This window comes from Artemia franciscana, chromosome 11 (genome assembly GCF_032884065.1).
Source record: "Artemia franciscana chromosome 11, ASM3288406v1, whole genome shotgun sequence".
NCBI classification, from domain to species: domain Eukaryota; kingdom Metazoa; phylum Arthropoda; class Branchiopoda; order Anostraca; family Artemiidae; genus Artemia; species Artemia franciscana.
Genome location: NC_088873.1, coordinates 25,576,390 through 25,581,691, shown reverse-complemented (window position 1 = coordinate 25,581,691; position 5,302 = coordinate 25,576,390). Strand labels below are relative to the sequence as shown.

The 5,302-nt window shown below is 32.5% G+C and overlaps 1 protein-coding gene across 3 annotated transcripts in view; it reads left to right on the top strand.

The window, feature by feature from the left end:
- The first annotated feature begins 125 nt into the window (after positions 1-125).
- The window catches only part of LOC136033014 (coatomer subunit delta-like), a 50,736-nt gene continuing 45,559 nt past the window's right edge, over positions 126-5,302 (top strand). For 2 of the 3 annotated variants that reach the window (XM_065713555.1, XM_065713553.1), the window contains exon 1: positions 172-287. The gene's annotated coding sequence lies outside the window, so the exon portion shown is untranslated. Of the gene's footprint in view, positions 288-5,302 lie in introns of all 3 variants that reach the window. The other variant, XM_065713554.1, reaches the window with a different exon arrangement.

The window sequence follows — 5,302 nt, the reverse complement described above, 5'->3', positions numbered from 1 at the left end:
ATTTGCTTAATTCTTTGCTTGGAATGCCTTAATTAAAATCGAAGGCTACCTTGAATCCTCTAAAAATTCAGATTAAAATTCTTCTTGATTCTAATAATACTTATAAACGTTCATAAAATTACAAGAGTCTTAAAGAAAGATGTTTTTCAATATATAATCTATAAATTTTCAGGGATAAAACTTATCGCTTTAAATTTAGTGCAACAGCAGCAACTTACAAGTCAAACTTATTGTTAATTATTGCTGTTAGGCTTCAGAATAGGGTACGTCTAATCAAGGTTACTTTGGTAAGCTCTAAATAAGTAGACTCATTCTGGATATTTTCCCTTACATTTGCCATTGTGGTGTTCTTAAATAGGAGACCTTATGGCTAGAGAATAGCCTATTAGAGGCAGGGCTGACTTAGAAATCATTAATTATGACATATTGTGCTTAGGCTACTATAATAATTTCTGATGTATGTAAAGTTGTATTCAAAAGGATTCTGTCATCTTAAAAAGTTGGCTGGTCTAGTTAGGCTGGCCTATAGGCTATAAAGCTTTCAAGAATGAATCCAGGGCCTTAAACATAGGCTATCCTGGGAAGGTATTAACAAGCTATTGTCTCTGCATTTCCATTATTTCTAGGGCTTAGAAGATTTTATTGAAGAGAGGTGGTTAAATATATACATCTTCACATAATTTGTAGCTTGGCCAGGAAGAAAAGTAAATAGCCTATTTAGGCCTACATTTTCATGTAGCCTAAAATAGCCAAGGAAATATAGGTTACCCTATGGATAATGTCCATAAAAAATTTCTGTAGAATATGAAAATAACATCTAACCATATTTAAGTTAGCATAGATTATCCAACTAGTTAGCTATTTGAGAAGCTCTATTAAGCTAACAAAACATTAGCCAACTATAAAAAAAAAAAGATCAAAATTTAGATTGATGGGCTGGATGGGATTTAGAGAGATGGGCCATTAAGTTTTAAAGTTTGACAGTGGATCACCAAACCAAGAAAATGTCACCTGTATGGGCACACAATCAAATTCCACAGAAGTGCTGATATAGTCTGTGGCAAATGCACATCAAAAGATCATGACTCTCTGAATTGCCAAAAAGATGAAATTAGATACAGAAACTGCTTCAGCAATGAACATTTTAGCAGAGACAAAAATGTCTAAAATTCCAGGAAATTTTTCAAATCAACAAAATTAGTTTAAAAAAAGAGATCCATGGAAAGTTGCAAAAGAAAGCTATCTGGAAATAGCCAAGAAAGTTCATCAAAAACCTTTAATTTTTGAAAATAAAACTTGACAACTGGAAATGAACAGAATTTCATCAAAGACAGAAACCCTGTCACCTGAAAAATTTCTCAAATTAATGATAAATGTGCTTGAATTAGCTTCAGAAAATACAAAAACACAAGAGGAGAAAATTGAAGTTATTAAATGTCTGATTGACAACATTTACTATTTAGAAAAAAAAGTGAGTAAGATAAATGAGATGCAATATGAAACTGAAAGTATTGTAGTTGATTTATTTGATGATGCAAATACATAATAACAATATGGTGATGATGATGACAGTACAAACACAATGAAAATAGCAAAACTTTGGCAACTTAACTGTAATAGCTTGAATCAAACAAAACTGAAACTGTTTTTAATCAAACAAAACTGGTGATGTTGAAGCTGTGATAGTAAAGTCCCTTAGAAAAGACTAGAAATATCATTCTTTTGTCAACATTTACAATAATAAAGGAAGTAATCCTATTAAAGATAATTTTGACCTTATCTACACTAAAATGAATAGACTGAAATTTTTTTGGGGGACCATACCTTTGGGAAACTAGTGCCACACTTAATAGAGCAGGTATAAACCAAACTGACATTCTAAATGATAATGTAGATATTTCAATATTAACCCCAGCAAATACCCAACCTATGGTAATATGATTGTAGCTTACTCAAGTGCAATTGATCTAACTTTTGTATCAAATCAGATATTCCAAGATTCAGATTACAATTTAAGAGATGATGTAGAAATCAGTACACCTCATAAATAAATTGGAATAAATTTTGGCTATACAAGGAGGCCACCTGAAAGCTCAAAAATAAAAGCAAGGGAGCCAAAACAAGCTGATCTAAAATTAATGAACAGATATATTGATAATAATACCCCAATGAGACAGGGGGCCCAGATTTGAATGCACTTTCAATTTTAGCTGTTTTTGAAAATGCATATGATAACATTAGTAAAAGTTGCTATCAAAGTAGGAAAAGAATTAGGCACTTATATGGTTGGAATGAACATGTAGAAGAGATGGTAAAAGATCAAGAGACTTAAAAGGAAACTTTTCAACAGAACTCTTAATTAGATACAGAAGTACTGAGGCCAAAGTCAAACATGCCATCCTGCAATTAAACAGAAAAACATGGAGATTACATTGTGAAAATAAGCTGAATAGGTTTACCCCTATCAAACTTGTTTAGAATACTTTAAGTGCAATCTCAGGTAAATTTAGAAAAAATAAAGACTACATACTGCAAGATGAAAATAATTATTTATTATGGGATCCTTTGGATAAAGCCAATCTATTTGCAAAGAAATGCTTGGCAAAAACAGAGAACTTGCCAGATCTCACTCCAGCAGAAAAAGAGATAATCCAATGTAAAATAACAAACTTAATGATGGAAAGAGATCCAAATTATACCAAATTCACTGAGGAAGAGTTAGAAAGGGCTATTCAATCATTACCATCCAATATATTACCTGAGATGGAGGGTGTTACTTATGACATAAGCAAGATCCTTGGACCAACATCCAGAGAGTTCCTCCTATGATTATACAATACTTGCTTGAATACTGGTAAAGTGCCCACTGCTTGGAGCACAAATGTAATAATCCAAATTTTAAAACAAGGAAAGCCTTCCCTAAATCCAGATAACTACCAACCAATATCACTAACCAGCAGCTTTATAAAAATAATGGAGCATATGATAAAAAATAAAATTGAATCAATGTTTGATAAAACTTTAATGAATGGAGAAGTTGGTGTCAGAAAAAGAAGATGTACATTGGATGTCACCTTGGAGAATGATATATAGACTGCAATTGGGAGCAAGAGCTGTGTGGCAGCCATATTCTTTTATCTTAGTTCAGCCTTTGATTCAATTACTTGGGATGGGATTATGACTAAAGTTTCTGATTCAGTTAAGGGAAACATGTTAAGACTTCTATATGCATCTCCAAGAACGGAAAAAGAATATGTCAAATCTTGTCATAAATTTTCAAAAAGCTTTCATTTCAATCAAGGTGTCTCACAAGGAGGTGTTCTGAGCCCAATACTATTTAATCTTTGCATTAGTTATTTCCCTTTAGATAATGTAAAGGGGAAAATATTTGCTGATGATGTTGCAGTTTGTGCCTCATGTAATCATTCATCAAAATAAAAAAAAAGCAGTTGCTGTAAAATGGTCTTCAGAAAAGAACTACAATTTTTAAGTAAAACAGTAGGTGTTATTTTTTCTCCATATAGAAGTCAACACCAAAGTGTTTTAACCATCCATGTAGACAATTTAATTGCATCATTTGTCAATCAAACAAAGTATTTAGATGGTCTACTAGATTCTTTGTTCAATTTGAATAACCACACAGAAAATATTATGAGATCAGCTAATCAAGCAATAAAAATTACGAAATGTCTGGCAGGTAAAGACTGGAGTGCTGATAGAAAGATTCTGAGATTATTCTATGCTGCAGCTGTCAGATTGAGAATTGAATATTTTTTCCTAGTCTTAATGGGAATTTCAGCAAAGAACTTTAAAAAACTTGAAGTTTTGCAAAATCAAGCCTTAAGAATAATGGCTGGAGCCATGAAATCTACCTGTATTCCTGCAATAAGAATTGAGACTGGAATTATGTCAATCAAGTCTAGAGTTCACCATTTAGCTCCTAAGTACATATTAAAGGTAATAAAAATTTCTAATCATCCAAATCAGCAATTAATAGAGATAAGTAAAGGTTATATAGAAAGAACAAGTAATTGGGAAAATGAACCTCCTATAATACCAAAACTGATAAATATGATTGAGGGCTTTGGACTGAATTTAATCTTCCTGGAAGCAAAAAAAGCAACCTCAAATCAGCAAGCTGAAAATTTAAGAATCAAACTCAAAATAGAACCAAAATGCTCCAGATCAGATTTAACTCCCCTTAAAAAACTGCGTTTATTACAAACTCTGGATTCCTGTTATAGTAACCATTTCTTTTATTATACTGATGGCTCAAAAATAGGAATAAAAGTTGGTTTTGCTATCTGGTCAGAGGAAACAAATGAAATATTACAAGAATGTCTTTATGAATTGGCATCTGTTTTTGCAGCTGAAATACTAGCCATCAAAAAAGCTCTGATGCAAATTGAATTAGAATATACCAATGGAGAAAATGCAGTGATTCTTTCAGACAGTAAATCAGCAATAACTGCCATCCATAGTAGAAAAATTTTAGATGTAAATTATTTATGAAAGTAGCATCCATAAAGGATGATAGTTGTGCCCTTTCATGCGATATGTGTGATGCATGGTTGTGCATTGAATGCATTGAAATGGGCAAGTCAGAGTATGATTTGTTTAACAAGATGACACGTTGTCTTGGGTCACTCTGGCATTGTCCTATTTGCAAGCAAAAGGGCTCTGGAACTCAAGGAATAACACCCAGTGAGATCAAAGACATAATAAAGAGTCAAATTGGGTGTTCATTTTCAACAATCGAAACTAAGCTTCAAGATAAATTTGAAAAACTACTGAAACCAATAAGTAATCGATTAACACAGATAGAAAAAGAGGTATCTGCCAAATGTTCTGTTGAGGATGTAAAGAAGCACGCCACTACATTGCTCAAAGTCAAATTTGATAACCTTAGTGAAAAATTGAAAAATGAAATAAAAAGCAAAGAAACAGCCAATGATATTGTAGAAGATTTAGTCATGAAGCAAAAAAATTTAGTTGTATTTGGACTTCAAGTGGATCCAAACTGTAGTACTAGGAAGAGTCAAAATGAGGTTGATTTAAAGCTCCTGAATCAAGTAATTTTGCAGAATTGCCCTGTCAAATGTTCATTTACTGTTTGTTTGGGAAGACTAAATAATGGAAAATGTCGTCTGATCAAACTGTTTTTCTGTAGCCCCATAGAACATGATGCTGCTGCTTCTTTCTTCTTGAGTGGTAACCTGAACACCATAAAATCCTCATACCCAACTTTTAACTTTTCTCATGATTGCACAAAACTGGAACTTGCTCAAAAGAAAAGGTATAT